This window comes from Protopterus annectens, chromosome 10.part0 (genome assembly GCF_019279795.1).
Source record: "Protopterus annectens isolate FY-2018-M chromosome 10.part0, PAN1.0, whole genome shotgun sequence".
Lineage (NCBI taxonomy): Eukaryota > Metazoa > Chordata > Ceratodontiformes > Protopteridae > Protopterus > Protopterus annectens.
In genome coordinates, this window is record NC_056744.1 from 563807750 (window position 1) to 563828774 (window position 21025).

A 21025-nucleotide genomic window follows, 5' to 3' on the forward strand; every position below is an offset into this window, starting at 1 on the left:
TCATGACTTTATGCAACAACACATTCACAAAGATATTATCAAGGCATACTAAAAGAATACTGAAGAGAGAGGTAGCTTCCAAATAAATTTCATGAGAATAAACAACCTGATATCAGGCAGGCTTTTTTCAACATCAATGTAAAATGTAGAGGTAAACTATAAACATGTATAAGACATATAAGACAGGTTGGGAGTAAAAACCAAAAAAACACTGCTTGAACCAGTGTATGATCTCAATGAGGCATGGAATCTGTCAGATGGACATAGTACAGTAAAACAGTTTAATGCTTTTATCCTTCACCCTTGCTAAAAAATGGAATGCCCTACCCACCTCTCTAAGATCATGCAACAACCTGGACAACTTCAAAGCCCTACTTCATTCCCACCTCTGTCTAAATAGAATTTGCAACTGCACTCTTCAACCTACTCCATTCAAACCATCCTCCTCCTTCTCTCCTGGCTAACCTCCATTCTCAACTAAACTCTTTTTTAGCCTCTCCTAGAATACTAGCTGTATCAGCTACTTATATCTTCCTACTTTCATAATCCCTGAATACTTTACTTTATTTTTTTTCTTCTTCTGCTGAAACCTAACTGAAACCATTAATAACTGCTATTTTTTGCCATCTGACATCAGTATTGTATTTTGTTTGTAACTTCCTGTTTAATTATTGTAATATTTATGTCTGAACTCTTATTGTAATAAATACTGTTGTTTTTGTGGAGCTTTTCTCACCGGGCCTCCACTGAAAATGGGCCCCAAAGCCCAGTGGACCTCCCCGGTAATCAAACTGAAATAAAATAAATAAAATAAAAATAACAGTTTAATGCTTACATGGTATTATTACCTTACGATGATGACAACTGTATTCCACAACTGAGGTCAACATTAATTGAAACCCTACCTGCCTAAATCATGTTTCTATGAACAGTGGACCAGCTAATGATGGTATAGAACATGTTATAGAGCACTTATCAGAAATCACACACATATTGAGAAATGTCATCAGTTAGCTGTTTGTGTGTGAATGGATATTGCCATGGTTAAAAGTGAGCGTAACACATAGAGGAGCAAACAATAATTCCATGTGAAAGTGCTCTATCCAAGTAAAATATATCACAGTACATCTGTACAATGCATCATTATTGTCTATCACCAGAAAACAATTGTTTTGTACTCAACCATAATGTACCCTATATGGGACTTAAAATCCTGTCTACTTAACTGACATTCATATGGCATGTGTATAGGCTACTGACATCACAGACCTATTTGTACAACAGTAGTGAGACAATACACATTTAAATGGATTATGGCAACATTGTATAGATAGTTGACATAATAAAATGTCTAAACAGGCCTGTATCACTACTGGTTTACTCCACACATTGAATCTAACTTTCATTGCATGATGGTTAGCAGAAATATGCTGCTAAATGCAAATTCCCAGTGTTTATAAGCCATAAATTGTAAAATCAAAATAACTATTTTCCATCATTGAAGAGTGATGCTGGTTTGTGCTAACAGTCGAGCAATGATACAAAAACAGCACATTGTGAAACTGTACATGTTTACAAGGAAGAATAGCACTTAAGAAATCAACATCATCCTCCTATTAAAACTCTTCACATTGCACCTGCTAAGTAAGTCATTTCTACATATCACGCATTTACTTTTATTACACACTCGTATGAGGCACAGAGTGCTAGATGTGAACACCTGCCCACTTAACTCAGCATTCTCTAAAGTTATGCATTTACTTTTGATGTCCCAGAAGTTACATCACAGTTTTCAGAAAATACACAGTTGAAGGAATAACTTGAGCAAGATATTGGAATGTATCTGACCTCCCTTAAAAGGCAGTCCAACACTTGATGGATCAGAAACATCTATATGTGTAGGTGTGACCACTAAATTGAATTGAACATATCATTTATTGAGGAAGCCAGTCCTGCCTGTTATTATTTTCTTATGCAATCACATTAGGTACACACTGCTGGATTTGAACACCTACTGCATAACTCAACATTCTCTATATCTGTGCATTAATTGCTAACAGCAAAGAGGAAATCATATTACAGCTGTCTTGAGGCATACACTCAAAGGATAAACTTGAACAGTGTTTTGGAATGCATATGGCCTCCTTTAAAAGGCAGTACAACACCTGAGGGATGAAAAGCCTCCACCATTGTAAATGTGACCATTAAGTTGAATTGGACACATCACATCTGTTGAACAAGCCATCCCTGCTTGCTATTATTTGCTTTTGCACACACACACACACACACACACATACACACACACACACACACACACACACACACACACACACACACACACACACACACACACACATAAAGGTATATACTGCCGGATTTGAACACCTGCCTATCTCACTCACGGTCACTGGAGTTATGCATTAACTGCTGATGCCACAGAAAAAATCATATCACAGTTGTATTGAAGCATACAGTTGAATTGAGTGTGACACATGTATGGAAGAATGAGCAATGTGATTTATTATATGGTCATCAGGATTGTGTGGATCAAAATTCTTAACATACTGTATTGAAAATGCAAACATCCCATCAGGAGTACATTATACCATCAAGCCACTTATACTGATAATAATAACTGTCTCCTTACTCTGCTATCACTAATTCTTTCTGTCACACAATAGGGCTAATCATATTAGTGGGAGAAATATCATAGGAATGCAACTGAAGGCAAATTCTCAGCGATTTTTTCCAAAAGACACAAAATGTCCATTACCATTAGTGTGGGTAGCAGTTTAGCTCAATGCCAGGCATCGAGCAATGGTGGCAGTATGAAGAGTCATTTGTTGTACTATTCAATCATCTTATGTCCATGTTTGTGAAGTTATACATGTGTTACTTCATATGAATTGTTTTGCTAAGAAATGTTATGTATGTGTGTAAGACTGATGCTAAGTACACACTGCTGGAATGGAAGTAATGATGGACTAACTGATATGTTCCACAGCAATGGTCTGACAGGTGAAGGCCTAAATGGTCTAAGACTAGCAATGATGTCAAATGTGAAGGAAGTGAGTGGAATGGCAATCACAAAAGTGCTGTGAGAAGGACATGGACAGGAAGGCATTGCGTGATAGTGACTGCTGTTACACGGTGGTGGGTCATTCATGAATTCCTGATTGTTATCCTGAAGATCACTGCATTATGCACTGTTGCCATTGAGCCTTGTGTTTATGTGTGCATCAAGGTGACTTTGCTGTTAAATGTATATGATGTGCAGGATAATAACAAGGCATACATGCAACTCACATTACTGTTGCACTCATGGATATCAGTCTGAAAATATGTTTTTAATTGTATGAGTTGAATGGAACACAATGTGACACTGGGAAAGAAAATATGAGACAATCCCAACTTTAGTTACATATAGCAGTACATCTAGTGCATTAGAATGGACTATTCATATCAGGTATACAACAAGCCAGTAAAGCATATACAAGTAACAGAGGCCACAGAAATTACTGTCATTCTGTCAGAATCACTATCCAAATTGCACAGCTTGAGTTTTTGCCATAGGACAACAACTAGCAGTAGGCTTTGTAGCCTCAAAGTCAGGTGTCATGCAAACATTGAGGACAAAAATAGAGATTTCTGTTTATAAGCCATTTCAGGTGGTATGTGTAGTACATTAATCTATTTTAATATTTCTATATTTCCTTCAATGGGGTAATAATTTGAGGCCCAAATTCTTTTATGTGAAGTACTTTCTCCTTGCATTTATTGTATTTTTATCTTGAATTCTAACTGATGCAAGCCAATCCCACACTGATGAGTGTGGCCAATGGCAAAGTATCAGGACTTGTATGATTATTTTTTGAGATTTTGCTGTAAGACAAAAGATACAATTTCTATACAGTCATTGCTGACCACTGACAGTGTTGTATGCTATCATACAAAGGACAGACACAAAAATGACATCTGTAGTTTAGAATACACTTTTGTTGTCCATTTGTATGATGTGCTTTTCTTTTAGCTGACATCATTATTTTAAGGGATTACAGATACAGAGGACTGGGCCCTACAAGGGATTCTTTGTATAGAGGACAAGGCCCTACGGCCTGTACATGACAGAATGTGTACCCTAGCATATTCCAGGAAGCTTTACACATGATCATTACACAGATATGCTCCTTAAGAAGTGTGAGTACATGTTTTCCAGTATGGTTTGATATGCTCTACATATTCAACTCCCGTGTACCATACAAGTTATGTTTTCTCATTTTTTGCAGATGTTTTATATGTAAAGCCATATAAAGGATTATCATTAAGTGGACCTTTCCATGGCATGGTGTGTTATTATTGTTATTAGTAGTAGTAGTGAGATAACCACTCTGGGAAACACAAAGGAAACATTATCAGGATTATAATCCACATGAGAAATTATATTTCAATATTATCATTAGAAATTGTGTGTGCATGTGTAGAAGGTAAGGGTAGATTAAGGTGAAAAAATGACATGATCAAATTTATTATGCCAACAAAAAGCCAACACCCATCTGGAGCATACATATTTTTAATGTGTAAAAACACACAAAAAACAGACCAGTTTCGGCCCAATGGCCTTTTTCAATGTGAAACACAATCAGTAAAAGCACCACATTATATACCAAAATGTAATGGAATGATTGAACATAAATTAAACAATTATTATAAATGTTCATTAAAATCACATGGAAACAATCCACCTACTTTCACAATCCAAGATTTTTCTTTTTTATTTAACAATTTATGCCAACCTGTTTTCAGAAATCTATGCCCCAATATTCTATCAATGACAATAAATTTAAAGGTTGCTGTCTTATGAATGATAGTATGCTCATATAAAACATTTGCTAGATGTTTGTTTCTAATGTTGCTGAGATGGTCTGAAATACGCCATTTTAGAGGTCTGGAGGTTTGGTCAACATAAAAGGCTGAGCATGAACAGGCTACAAGGTAAATAGCCCAATCACTATTACAGTTACCAAACACTTTAATAGAAAAAAACTTAAAGGTATTTTTACTTGAAAACTCTTTAGTCTGACAAATTTACAGAAAGAACAGTGGTCACAAGGCACACAGCCAAATATATCACATGCATGCTAGTGCAAGTGGCCCTGATATTAAATTTAAACAATTTGCTTGTGTCTGGGTGCAAAAAACTGGTGCTACTATTGATATATGAACAAAAAGAATATTTCCTACAAGGCGTGGTATTTCCTTGTATAGCAGGTTTATTATTGTCTCTTGGAGTACACAAGCGTCTCCTAAGTGACTTTTTATTTCTGAAAACAAATCGTGGAACAGAATCTATAAATCTGCTAACTTGTTCATTCATTGTTAATATGTTCCAATTTTTCTTAATGATACCAGTATACTGGTTAATATTACTCGAATTTGAGAAAGACATCCTTAGTTTGTTACTCTGCCTGTTGTAGGAATTATTTATGTCTTGTATTGGTTCTATGGAGTAGTAAGGTTTGGCTCTAGTAGTTCTCATGTCCAAAACATTTGATATACCTCTATGTACCATATCTCTTTCATATCTCCTATTTATTAACTCCATACCAGTGGTACACATCTGTTCTTGGAAATCTATATTGATAACATTGAGCCTAGGAGCCCTGTAGAACTGATTTTGGACAACATTTCTAAAAATATACTGCAGATGCATACTTTGCCTGTTGAGTAGATGGTTAACTTGACATGTTTTCCTATAAAGTTTAGTACTCAACATATTACTATCATCTTTACACACAGTTACATCTAGGAAATCAATACTTGTTTCTGACCATTGTGCTGTAAATGTCAGAAAATTTGTGCTATTGTTTAAATAACGTACAAATTCTGTCAGCATTTCCTTATGAAAATTTTTTTTAAATACTTAAATAGGTTAAAATTTTATTTATTAAAATATATGTTAAAAATATATGAATTTATTAAAAATTAGTTAATTAATTAAAAAGTTGGACCAAGGAGTACGTTCAAATAATATGAGAACCAATATAGTCATCTAGTGGCCAACAAATAAAATTGAATGCCCATGTGTAAAACTGTACCCTATATAGAAGTGATAAAAAAATTGCCTAATATAGACCCCATCATTTAATATTAAATATGGTAAAGCTTAGTTGCCCTTAATTTCAACACTGGGGTAAGGACATATTTTCATTCAACCCTAGGAATCTATTCGCCTCCAACTCCAACTACCAACAGAGTTCCCTATACTCTATTTTAGTTTCTCAGGACTCATCCCTAGAGTCTTGTTATATCATTTCTAAAATGAAAAAAAACTATAATTTGCTAGTGAATAGGTCAAGCTATGCTTAGGTAAAGCATTATTCCCTCCCAAATCTAAAATTAAGAAGGCCTCTTTGTCATAAAAGCCTCCTTTCTCTGATGCTGAGAATGACATCATATTACAGGCCTCTGTCTTCATGGTAGATGGCTGTATGATTTATGTGTCTCTGACAAGCTCTTCTGTGACCATGGCTGGTGGCAGGTGCTTGAGGACATCAATGCCATCGGTGGCCAGGGCTGTATATACTCAAGTCTTAAACATAGGGTCGGTAACTTGATTCATAAGTCCAAGCTCAGACTACAGGCTGTGGTAGGAGTGAAGGGTTACCAGTGGTAGGGAGGAGTTCCTGTCATTAATCAGGAATTCAGCTAGCTCGTCAGAGTTTCACAGTGCAGCACTGGATGTTCGGGCAGAAATGAAGCAGTCCCAAAGGATTCCCACTATCGATGCTCCAAGTATGCCATTCAAATAGTTTTATGTCCACCTCTGCAGTTGATAGTCACGTGTAAGCTTATATAACCTCTAGCAACTATCGTGTCTAGGTATATCTGACATTGAGGTACAGTGACCACCTGTACCTGGTATAGGCATACGTACATGTACTACTTGTGTTTAATAGTCACTGTGATTATAGCCTTTGCATGTGTGGTTGAAGTATTTAGGTACAGGTATTATGGTCATTTTTTATGTTATTATAGATGAAGCACAGTCTGGCACTGCAACAGTGGACCTCCCTCCATCTTCTGTTGAAGTAAGCATATCCTTTGATGATGATGATTGCAGTGAAGAACAGGCACAGTTTTAGGCTTTAGGGGCATCTCAAACACAGGGAGTGTGGCTGTAACATCCCCTCCCCACATAATGAGCACAATCAGTACTCATGACACAGAATCATCTAAGAATGGAGAGGTTGATGGGGACATGGTTGATCAGGGTAGTGTGGTAGCCCCAGATGCAGACATGGTGGAATCTCCTTCTAGACATCATCACTGGGAGGTTCCACACAAGGGTATTTTTAGAGGTGTTAAGAGAGGGTATGCTTACAGCCCTCACCTTGAGGTTGGTGTTTCACTAGCTGCCACCCAGTGTATGAGCAGGTCTGTCATGGAGTCATAGGCAAGTTCCACCATGCCTTTGAAAGAGGTCTTAAGACTACTGCATGTCATGCTTTCTGATGTATGACATGTACAAGACTCCATGAACCATTTAAGTGACTCCTTGGACAGGATGAATGATACACTGGGCTATGCAATGCTTTTCTGGATCATCTTTTGGGGAAGTGGCTGGATCCACAAGTCCAATCTGCTGGTAAATCTTCAGTTGTCAGCTGATGTGGCTTTGGACATGTCAGATCCCACTCCCACAGTGTTAGCATTTCCACTGCTATATCATTGATGGATGTATCTACACCCACAACTGGTCATTCCCATTGTCATGGACCTGGATGTGGTCAAGATGACAGTTCATCCAGCAGACAACTTTTATATTTGCACAGCTTTGGAGTACCAAACAGCTTTAATCCCGGTACCTTGTCATTTCACCTTCAAGGGATATCAACATATCAAATTCTAAAGCTTAATATACTAAAAAAATTAAACAATTGTGTTTCAGAATTTGTCTATACATCCCACTCTATCTGAGTTTGAGAAATGTGTGGGGGACTTGAATCCTAACAGTCATGGTTTACAGTTTTGTTGTCACACAGACTTCAGTACCATTAGTTTTCTGGATGTCCAGTTTTTTGTGAATGAGATGGGAGTTATTCAGTATGTTTCATTTAGGAAGAGCACTGCTGTGAATAATTTTTTGCATGCTTCCAGCATGCACCCTGAACATCTCATTAAGTCATTGCCTTATGGTGAATTTAGAAGAGTATGGGTGAATACTTCTGAGATGGCTTCTAAAGAGAACTCTCTGGCTGAAGTAGAGGAAAAATTATCGGCCAGAGGGTATTCTAGATCTATTCTTAATGAAGCAAGAATAAATTGTTGAATAATGTGATAAGTAGGGAACAATTGCATGAGAATAGTAAGTTTGGACATAGAATTCAATTTACTTCAAGAGAGAAGGGGACAGAAAATAAAATATTTTATGTTACTAGGTTTCGTCCCTTTTCGGACACACTCAGACAGGTGGTTACAAGGTTATGGCCAATGTAAAAGCTGATGATAAACTCAGCACTTTATTTCCACAACATGTGACTTTTTCTTTTGGTAGATTTTTAAATCTAAATGAATTGTTGACCTACCCAATTTCCAATCGGACCCAAAATAGTTCATTAGGGTCTTTTTCTTGTGGGAGATGCTGTGTGTGCTATAGAATCAGAAATGTATCTAATACTATGATCAATAGGCACAGATTTGTCTCTCAAGCAAGGTTTAATTGTCAATCATGTGGTGTTATATACATTTTGGGTTGTGGGTGTGATAAGGGCAGATAGTATACAGGTCAGACCAAAAGAAAAGTTAAGATCAGAATTTTGGAACATTTGGGAAATATTAGAAGGGGTAATATAGGCTTCAGTCCAGTGGCAGAACATTTTATTGAAGCCCATTTGGGAAGTTTTGATTCCTTGTTTTTTAGTGTATTAGCCCACCCATCTGGCAACTGTGGTAGTGGTACTCTATTTGCTAATAAGTTAAATCAGCTGGACACTACTTTCGTTTTTAATTTTGTTAAATTTTAGAAGAAATTTCATTGGCAATATATGTGTGTGTGTGTGTGTGTGTGTGTGTGTGTGTGTGTGTGTGTGTGTGTGTGTGTGTGTGTGTGTGTGTGTGTGTGTGCATTTCATATGAGTACATACACACATTATGAGAAGGTGATATATTTTTTATGTATACTTGGCTGAATTTTTTTGATGATGCTGTAGAATTCATTGTAATATTGCTGTTGTAATTTTGCTGCTGCTGAAGTTCTATGAGAAATGTAGTAGTTTTTCATGACTAAGGGATGTGTTTATGTATAATGTGCACTGGTCACTTTAAAAGTGGGATGTATAGACAAATTTTGAAACACAATTGTTTAGTTTATTTAAGTTTTAGAATTTGATATGTTGATATCCCTTGAAGGCGAAATGCCGAGGTACCAATATTAAAGATGTTTGGTACTCCAAATCTGTGTATGCCTTTTGGATTTATTAGGTTTTTGTGTTTTTCTTTAGTTTTGATAAACTTTTACATTTAATTAGCACTCCAGTCTCTAGCCAAGGTCATGGATTTAACAGTGCAACTCCTGGCAGATGTAGTTCACATGGTCGAGGGTGTCCATAATGAACTTGATACTGTACCATGCAAGGTTCACACCTGTCCAGGATGCAAGGGCTTAGTGCTGACACAAATGTTGTGGCTGTGTCCTTGGGGACCCACACACTGTACACCTCACACTGACCGGACACCTCACACACAACACCATGGACTTTTTCAGATCTGGAAACACTGGCCTTGAGAGTGAATGCTTGATATTAACTCATCTTCCACACTCACGCAAATGTTTAAGATGTCCCCTTCTGTAACCCCCTCCCACATTATTCAAATGATGATGGCTATGCCCTGCCCTTTGTACAATTTGTGACTTAAGGTTGCCTGTGTCTGATGTGCAGAGTGCTAGCTGATGCATCAGCAGTGAAGGTCTTGTTTTCCTTTAGATATGTAATCCTTTTTCATTTGGATTTAGCCTTCTTATGTTCTATAGTAGTAGTTGTAGTTGTAATCATACTGGTAGTAGTTGAATTTGTGTAGGACAGCTTGCTCAACCAATCATGCAGATGATGCTGAGAGTACCCTCCTCTCTGCATGGGTGTCTGACATGGGCTAAATATGTCTGATGCACACAGGGAGCAGACAGTGCATGGGCAGGTCAAAATATCTTTTATGCCATTCAACTGCAGATTTTTTATTGTTAACTTATGCTTATGTTCTATTGTCATACTTGTGTAAGATATGTTTTACACAAACTTGTCTATATGATACTGAGATTGCCTACCTCTCTGAAGGGGTGCTTTAAATGGGCTTATTATATCTGATGCATAGATTGGCCAGGAAATACTTGGCTAAGCACAGTCTGCTTTGTTTAAAGTCATTGTCGTAGCATTTGTATTTGCTGGATATATCAGTTTGTTTTATGATAGCCCTGTTTAGGCATCATTGTTTTACTCCTTACTTAACTCTGTATCATAGTATTTGTTAATGGCAAGTTGCTTATACATCTTTTTATTGCTAATGACAGTGTCCTACCCCTGAAAATGATTCCTATGAGAAACTGACACAACCCCACTGAGCAAGGTTGCAACACTGCACATGCATAGACTAGAAATATCTTAGAGCTGCCAGTATCCAGCCAGTGTATAGTATGCACAGTCTGGTTTTCATGTATGTATCAGTGCTACTGTTTGCATTTGTTGACCTCTTATGTTAATAAAGTGATGCGTGCGTCTGCGATGCATTGCCTCATAACCAGTGTCGTGGCATATTGTGCCGCCATGGTTATCCCCTAATGCTGACTCCATAGCTTACCCCTCATCTATGTTAGCTGTTGCTACCTGTGGAACTGGGAACAACAGTCCCTGTACTGAGACACCAAGTTGCCACTATTTTCTAAGTATAATATTATGTTAATGGCACGCACAATCAGTATTTTTGCAGAGGTAGCAGGGTCATTTTGCAAGGCAGCTGCACATGTTTTCAGATAGCAGAACTGTGACTTGAGCCTCCTGAATGCACACTCTATGATGTTTCCAATCTGTGCGTGTGCAGTGTTGTCACCTTGCTCAGTGGGGTTTTTTGGGTTTTTCATAGAAGTAATGAGCCAAGGTTCTAGGGCATATCCAGCATCCTCTCACTAGATGTCCTTGTGAGAAGTCACCACTTACAAATGTTTAGTAGAGGTCACAGGTGCACCATATGTGGGAGTCATAGAAACTGCCTACCTGCCCTCACATACAGTAAGGATGATACCTTTTGCATTAAAGACCACTTGGTAGTTGATAAATCAATATCCTTTGTGGTTCACATACCTCCTTCTCACTTCACTAGGTGGGGCCTTTGTTTTGATGTGGGTGCAGATTATAGTCCCCAGTGCCTCAGAGAAATGTACTATGGCACAGGAATTTTGCATGGTGATAGCTCTCTCCTCAGGTTTATGTGAAACTCACATATAATCCCCCACACAGTGAAGCATTGCATTGAGGAATTGGTGGAGTATTCTTGAGGCAAAAGCCTGTAAAACCCCCACTCTGTCCCCGTGAAGGTCATTGAAAGTTCCCTGCAGCTCATATATATAAATCTACACATACCTTAGTATCCACTAGGTTGGCAGATGTCTACAATTTCTTGCATGGTGTCCCTGGCCATCCTGTATCATTCCACAATTTCAATTTCATGTAGCCCATAGTAGGTCAAACGTGATCTGAAAATCCTGCACTTTTGAGAATGACATCTTGTAACATCAGCAGCAGCACCTTCTATCAGACCCTCTTGCAGAGACAGGTTTACAATGGATATGGCAACCCTTAACATTGTTTAAAGTCTTCCTATGGTTATATTCCAGAATATAGCCAAACTCAATGCTAAAGTGATCACGACATGTCTGCTCATGTTTTATGCATTTCTGAATCACTCCTCCATGCTTTATTTTTACGCTTCATTAGTATGCACCATTCTATGGTCATTAGCATATAATTTTGCTATCCCTTGTTCTCTAGTCAGTCATGATGTGTACTGCTGTTTCCTACATCACAAACTCCCTTCCTTGAGCAGGAGTTTGTGAGCCCCAATGACTGTGTTTAATATAATTTGGTAACCCTCAGTTTTTAATACCTTTTTTTGAGATTTAATTTTTTATATGTTTATTAACTGAGTAATCCCACTTGACACAATTGTTTCTTTTTTAGAGTTGGTCTGCAGCAGTATCTGGTTAAGTGACAAGCTCAGAATCACAAAAAAGACAAATAAAGGTAAAATAAATCAAAACCTGTATCCTGAGCATAGGCATCAGCACATTAATAGCTAGTTTTTGTCCTTCCCACAAACTGTCATGTTTTTCATCATGCAAGTGAGGACGTCCAGGCACACTATCGAAATGTAGCTGTATTCCACTCCGTTGCTTTCCTTAAGAGCCACACAACTTGCTGTAGCTGCTGTGGAGTTGGGATGCTTTCTCAGAAATGATACCCTTAGGTGGTCCGTGAGTAACAATGTATTCATACCAAACATTGTAAGCGGCACATGGCTGTGTAATGAATGCATGTGGATTCCACTCATTATGTGGATAACTACAAAGGAGAAATGTTTGGGCATAAGTGTAAATTAATGCATATTTTTCCTGAGATGGGCCATGCAATAAAAATAAGACTCTTTGAAAGGTAAAATCACACTGTATATTCTATTTAAAGCTATTCCTTCCTTAGTGTCAAAATAATGGCTTGATTAAAATCACTTTTGGTGAAATGAATTTCACCATGCTCACAAAAAACACTAGATCAAACAAGGTATGGTAAAAAATAATAAAAAACTTAATACATTGTGATATTATGTTTTTATATTTTCTTTGGATTCAGATTTGTTTTTCTTTAATCCCCAATTATGTTTTGATGAAATTAAAAAAAATCTGTAGTATTGTAGAATGTATTCACGTACGTCTGCAGTTTGTATTTTGTTCTTTTGGATTCCTAGGCTCTACTGTACTAACAGGTGCTCTGTAGCATCATTACCTTAATGTTTAGTAGGATCGGTGTGCACTTTCTTACACTTCTTTACATGCCTCTGGATATTCATTATCCATTGTTTTTCTTATTTACACATGTGCATTCAATGAATGGTACACATGTGCATTCAATGAATGGTCATATTTAGCTTTTTGAGAATCTGGGTATATCATTTATGACTTAAGTTTAATTCCGGGTTATTTTTATTAGCAGTTTATAAACACCTCCGCTCCCCTTGCTGATTTTATAACCATCTTCAAGGGACTGTTATTTAATGTCTACCAAACAAGTTGGGTGATACAGACCTCCATGCATTCAATAATACTCAATGTTTTGTATTTAGACACCTTTACCAGTTCATACTCCAGATCATTCCACTTCTAACAAATCCATCTCTTAATCAATACCCTTTTTATTGACAGTATATAATTCTGAAGTTATACCTGTCAGAAATACTTCTACCTTCTTTGTTGTTTTATAATCATCTTACAAAAGACTCATTTCATTTTGTCAAATAAACTCATTACATGAATTTTACCACTATCATTGCACATCTCATTTTTATAAATCTAACATGACTGTCCCTCTCCATAAATCTAATTAATTAAAAACTGCAGGAAAGACAAAGCCAAACTAGAGTCTTCACTGTGTGATAATTAAATATCCTGTAGTGGTGGCCCATGAGATATATGTAAATGACCACTTAAGAATATACCAGTCTTTCTGCAGTATGGATTGTGAATGCCCATCACTTTCTACTTTATACTTTTTAAAGCTTTTATGAGTACATTAAAGCCAATAAAGCCAAATCCCACTAACTATAGAATGTATCTTTCAGCTTTTTTTGACCACATCAGTACAGTATAAATAAAGTGTCTATAATTTAGAAACACAGTGCTTAAAACAAGCCTGATGCCCATAAGGTGCTTACATAATACCCCAAAATGAATCAAAACCAATCCATTACTGTGGCTTGCTATAGAAACAAAACAGGTCATGAAACAAAGTAAGATAATGCCTAGATAAAATGGCCAAAAAACAAATCTCATGAAAATGTATAATACTATAGGCATTCTAGAAATATTTCCAAATTAATGATCAAAGCTGACAAAAATTCCTACACAAACTCTCAGAATCTGCCCCATAATAATCCTAAATCTTTATGCATATCCATAAACAAAATTCTTAGTTATAGACGCATCTCACAATAAGCCCCTTTTAATGACACAAAGGTAGCATAGCAAATCAATTCAATACCTATTTTATACATCCACCTTTGTAATAAATCAGCCATCCCAGGATCTTGCTGTCCACTCCAAATACAAACAATATTGAAAATAAATTTGCCTTCAAACACCTCAAGCTAAAGCGAGCTACACTAACCCCTGACAACATACCAGCAGAGTACCTACTGGTACCTAATACATATCAGATAGATGTCAGGCAAGATGACTTTTCATCCTTTTCCCTTTATCAGTTGATATACCACAAGGGTCCATTGTAGGCCCCATACTCTCCAAAGTTTTTAATAACTTACTTCCACACAGCTAGCAAGCACCCATCTATAGTTCAGTCTACAGAAAATTCTACCTTGATTTGGTCTGCACATTCCCTAGAATACCTACAACATATCACCCAAGAATCTTTCACTGCTGTAGAGACATGGCTTATAGGCTCCTATTTAATACTAAACCCCCAAAAAAGTAAGCAAATTCTTTTAACTCCAAAATACAAAAAGCCTCATCCAACAATAAAAAATCTGTTCAAGTTATCCATACCAAACTACTAGGAATAACCGTAAACAAATGTGAAATTTGATCACGATATAAAACAGGCAGTAAATAATCACTAAAACTTGACTCCTTATACAGAGTCACACCATACTTAACAGAAATAGCAAGAAAATATATCACTTAAACCTACCTTTTTCTTACATTTCTATATGCCAGTCCAATTTTTACTAACCTACAATCCACCCAATTAAACATCTCTAGCAATGCTGCGATAAAGAAATCAAATTTACCACCAACTTGCCTTCTAGGACACACCATTGCTTTACCTTGCATTAAACAGCTAGAGTGATTGAAATTTCCACATAATCTCTTTCCTTTTAACAACTGGTTAAAACTCACACTTTCCATAATAAAGCAGACAACTTCCCTTCACTAACTGGTATCATCTGCCATTATAGCCCAAATGGGCTCCTGAGATCTTCAAACAAAAATTAGCTACTCGTAACCAAATATAATAACGCTGCTGGAAACTCTCTGTAGTCAAGAAATATTGCAAAAAAGTGGAACTCAATCCCCAGTTATCTCAGACAAATTGGGAATCTGAAATCCTTCAAAGCACAGTTAAAAATCCCCTGCTTAATTCCTAGTTGTCCTCCTACACCTCAAAAGGCTAAGCACATAACACCCCATACTGTCAGGAAATACTACCTCCCTTTCCATATAATTATTTTTTTTTTCCCACTCTTGTTATCCTCTGCTAATAATTGTTAATATGAAATGTCTCCAACTCAGCCCATAGTGTTCTCCTCTACATTCTCTCAAAGTTGTATTCTTTCTTCTTATACTTCTTTCTATTCTTAGCTGAATTCCAGCATCTTCATGCAACCCTAAAATTTGATTCTCCAGATGTATATGCACCTGTAACTACAATTTTTGCAATTTCTCTGCATTTTGATCTAAATGCCTTATTCAATCTGCATTTTAAGGCTGCAATCAAATGTTTCCAGAATGTGTCCACAGCTATTGCATATTCGCACTGTTAACTAGTTGTTACTAACTTGTTTCGTATACTATTAATATAGTTTACATACTAGTATTTTTTTGTTTTCTGTAATAAAGCTTTTCTCCCTGGGCTGCCACTGTACATAGGCTTACTACCTAAGCAGACTATCCTGGTAACCAAATGCGATAAATAAAAACAAATAAATATGGTGCTCTCTATTGATTCCCAAAAAGTATTTCTAAATACTGATGAGCATTCCACTGATGTATCAAATGTGATGTTCATCCCCCTCTGTACTTGTGACAAAACTTCTCTCTATATATACTACAACTTGTTTGGCAAAATCTGGAGCTGTTAATACTGATTCTGAGGTCAGCAAATCTTTCAGTTGTTTAGAAGCCTGTTCTGCTTCAACTGTCCACTTTCCTTTCTATGGAGCTTTACCCTTGCTTAGGTCAGTCAGGGACAAGGATGGTAGTGTAATTAGTAGCACATTTTCAGTAAAAGCTAGCCGGACCTAAAAAGGCTTTAACCTGTTTCTTAGTGGGCAGAATGGTCCATTTTAAAACTGATTCAGCCAGAGGTTTCACTAGCCCTTCTCCTTGTACATATCCCAGTTAGCAGGATTTTAGCACAATTCAAAGCAGGAAATCTAAGATAGCCTGAACTTTTGGGATATGGTCTTTCTATTTCTCAGAAAAAAATATATCATACAAGCAGGCCACTGCATATCATTTATGGTCTAAGAATGTTGTCATTCAGCCTCTGGACTATTGTAGGCACTTCATAGAGACCAACACCTAGGACTCTGTGGGGAAAGAGTCGACCTGGTATGAAAATCAGCATTTTCCTTAGCTTGTGAGACTAGTGAAATTTGCCAGTATCTAGAAAGAAATCTAATCTTGTCCGATTTTTTAATCAGCCAGCTGAGTTGGGGCATGGGATATTACTCAAATTTAGTAATTATTTTACTTTCTCAATCATTGCCAACATCACAGGCCAATCAGGTTTGTGGACCAGTGCAATGGCACTATTTCACTCCTTTTAGGACTTCCCTATTGCTCTAATTGAAAATATTTTCTGTAGCTCTTCTCTAATTCATTGTTACTGAGTCCCTGGTTTCTACTGCAGCTATAAATTTAATTTTTAACATGCAACATTTCTACAAAGTCCCACAACAAACTGGTTCTATCAGTCAACTCAAAAATATGTTCTTGTTCTCGAGTACAAATTAATTTAATTATTTTTTTCTAATTCATTGATAGTACCTCTTCAGTTTTGACTTCCCCATTGTCCCCATGCACAAATTACTTCAGTTTATGTTTCTTTATTATTTATTTGACATTTGTTGACTGGGATAGTCCGACTGGGACAGAGCCCTTTTTCAACGGAGGCCTGGGAAGAAAATCTCCAATGTACAATAGATAAATAGGAGATTACAAATTTCAGTAAATATGATCAAAGCTGACAAAAATTCCTACACAAACTCTCAGAATCTGCCCCATAATAATCCTAAATCTTGATGCATATCCATAAACAAACTTCTTAGTTATAGACACATCTCACAATCAGCCCCTTTTAATGACACAAAGGTAGCATAGCAAATCAATTCAATACCTATTTTATACATCCACCTTTGTAATAAATCAGCCATCCTAGGATCTTGCTGTCCACTCCAAATACAAACAATATTGAAAATAAATTTGCCTTCAGACACCTCAAGCTAAAGCGAGCTACACTAACCCCTGACAACATACCAGCAGAGTACCTACTGGTACCTAATACATATCAGATAGATGTCAGGCAAGATGACTTTTCATCCTTTTCCCTTTATCAGTCGATATACCACAAGGGTCCATCATAGGCCCCATACTCTCCAAAGGTTTTAATAACTTACCTCCACACGGCTAGCAAGCACCCATCTATAGTTCAGTCTACAAAAAATTCTACCTTGATTTGGTCTGCACATTCCCTAGAATACCTACAACATATCACCCAAGAATCTTTCACTGCTGTAGAGGCCTGGGAAGAAAATCTCCAATGTACAATAGATAAATAGGAGATTACAAATTTCAGTAAATATGCAATGCAATGAGAACTGATTGTCAAATGCATTTACAATAATGGAGGTAAGAGAGAGTTAATCACTATTAATGTTAGTAACAGATCATTATAAAAATTACATATACTCGAGGGATGATATAACATTTTTAGAGTGTCACATGCTTGAAGGATAGCATATGGTGGTAAGATCAGCCAATAAATAGGATTATGTGGGGGGTGGAGTTAGAAGGAGTAGTTTTTAAGAATTGATGTGCGATGTTAGGATCATAGTTAGTATAGTGGAAGTCCTGGTATGAGTAGTGTGGTAGCCTTTAGAGAGTCAGGAAATTGTCTATTTAATGACAGGAGGTAGGTAGGAGCAAGGTGGCCTGAAGTAAAAAGGCAAGAAATGGGTGATAGGAGGAAGGTGAGGAAGATGGAGTTAGCAAAGTGTAAAGAGGAAAGATGAGATGAGCAGTAACCCAGATTAGGATTAGGTTCATTGGGGGATTACAGGGGCATATCATGAGGTGGGTTAGGTATTGTTTGAGTGAGTTCTTGAATTTGTAGGTATGGGATATGCTTCTTAGAGTCAAGGGAAGCTTATTCCAAAGGATGGCAGGAGGGTAGCTGTAAAAATTCTGTCTTGCAGATTTGTTAGGTTTGTGACTTTGCAGCAGGCATTGATCAGAGCTCTGAAGAGAATGGGCGGAGTTATACAGTGAGAATAATGAGGAAATACTTGGACAGGAGGAGGGTTTATTGAGAATGGAGTGGATTATGAGTAGTTGGGTATGTGTGAGGTGGTTTGGAAACTCAAGCCATTTAAGTGACTTGAGGGCCAGACAGTAGTGAGATTTGGATGGCAAGTTAGCAGCAAATCTGGCCACGATGTTATAGGTAGATTCAAGTTTGGAGAGTAGAGTAGACTGGAGGTTACTAAAGATTTGCAAGCTATAGAAGAGGTTGGGAAGGAGGTAGGCATTGGCTAGTGTTATTCAAGATTTGGGGATGAAGAATTTTTTATTTCTGATAAGGAGGCCAACCGTTTGATTGGTTTTCTTAATGCAGTGATGAATGTGAAGATCAAATTTCAGCCGGTCATCTATGATTACTCAGAAGAGCTTAGTTTGGGTTTCTGGAGCAATTATGGTGTTGTTGAGTGAAGAGATGGTGAAAGCAGATATAAGATGGAAGAGTAGAGGTTTTATTTTTGGGGGGTTAAGTAGGAGCTGGTGTCTTGTTAGCCAGATTTCTGTGAGGTTGAATGATTTGTGTGAGGGTTAGTAGTTCTGTTTGATTATCAGCTATGAAAATAATGGTAGAGTTGTCAGCATACTGTTTAAGGGATGACTGGGGACGGGATTTGTGGAGTTCATTGTTAAAGATGTTAAAAAGGAGGGTTCCAAGGATGGATCTCTGTGGGACAACTGTTTTGATGGGGAGAAAGGGGGAGAAAGCACAGAGCCATTTGACAGATTGGTGCCGATCTGATAGGTAGCTTCTAACCAGGATATATTTGCTCTGGAAAGGTTAAGCTGAGAGAGTTTTGAGAGGAGGATAGGGTGTGAGACAGTGTCAAAGGCTTTGGAAAGATCTAAGAATACTAATAACCAAAACAAACTGAAACTGAAACCTATCAAAGAAAACCAGCAGCCTGAAGATACAGTCCAGATTTATTAGAAATCCAAATAAGCGCTTTCGGCTGTGACACCAACCTTCATCAGACAACAAATCAATATAAAACCACTCCTTTTATATTAAACCCAATTAAATAATTTACAACCAATTAAACAATTAAAATAATTAAAATATATATATACACAATTGAATAAAACTGTACAATATGAAACATATGAGGACTAAATGATAACTTACACATCCATTGTATGCAAAGATCTAAGAATAGGCAGGGTACATGTTTATTGTTATCTCTGGCTAGGGAAATGGTTATGGTGAAGGATGGAGGTGTGGGCGAAAGCCATGCTGGGTAGAGGTGATCAGGTTACCTTGTAAAAGGTGAGCCATGATTTTTTTGTATACACAGTGTTCTAGAATTTTGGAGAGGGAAGAAATTATAGTAATTGGTCAAAAGTTTGAGAGTTCTGAGGAATTGCCACCTTTGTGTATGGTTATTCTATAGAATTTTTTTTCCATAGAGTTGGCACAGTTGATTCAGTGATAGAGCAGTTAATTAGGGTGGGTATGCTACAAATGTTGCAGCGAGTTTTAGAAAGAGAGACGGCAGGCTGTCTGCTGATGGGTAGCAGGGTTTGAGCTTGAGGAGGAGTTTTTTTAATGTAGCTTGTAGAGACTGGTTTTAGAGAGAAGGGAGAGTTATCTAGGGGGGTGTTGTAGGTGGTGAGGGATGGGGTGAGACAGAAGTGTGGATAAGTTGACTTACGGTGTCAGTGAAATAGGAATTAAAGCTGGTTCCGGTTTCAAGGGGTGAATTGTTGGAGCAGGGGCTGGGTGAAGATTGATTACCTGGGTGAAGAATTTGGTGATAGTGTTCCAGACCTTTTTAGGGTTTGTGGATTGTGTGGTCTGGGACTGATGGTAGAAATTCTTTTTATCATGATTAATGTGTTTTTAGTGATATTTCAGAGTTCCCTATATGTTTGGAAGTAGGTGGGAGATTTAGGCTTGGACCAAAGTTTCCAGGAAGAATCTCTTTTTTTGAATTAGTGTCCAAGTTGAGTATATGAGCCAGGGGGAGTTGTGTGATCTGACTCAGTACGTGGAGGGGCAAGGGAGTGGAGTATGTTAAGGAAGGTGGAGACAGCATCTTCAAGAGGTAAAGTAAAGAGGGTGGTCCAATTTATTTCAGAGTGGACAGTTTCTGGCATTCTTTGGATTTGTGGGGTTTGGGAGTGTTGATATTATTGGAAAATATTACATTTTTCCCTTTTTGCATACCTCCCTCCTTAGTGACCATAAAACATATTATGTGTAATTCTGTTCCCTGAATCCAACAACCATTGCATTTCTTTCGTAATATCAACATAGAAAAAACAGAATCTATACTTATAGTATTTTTTATACTGCATATAAGTTGCAATGAGATTGTTATAAATATTTTGGACATGGTTGGAGAACTGCCAATAAAAGTGTAAGGAGAGTTCATCATTACTGTGAATGCGGTTGGGGACATAATAATGGTGGATAACTGAGTATGCTTATATGGGATATTTATGAAACAGTGC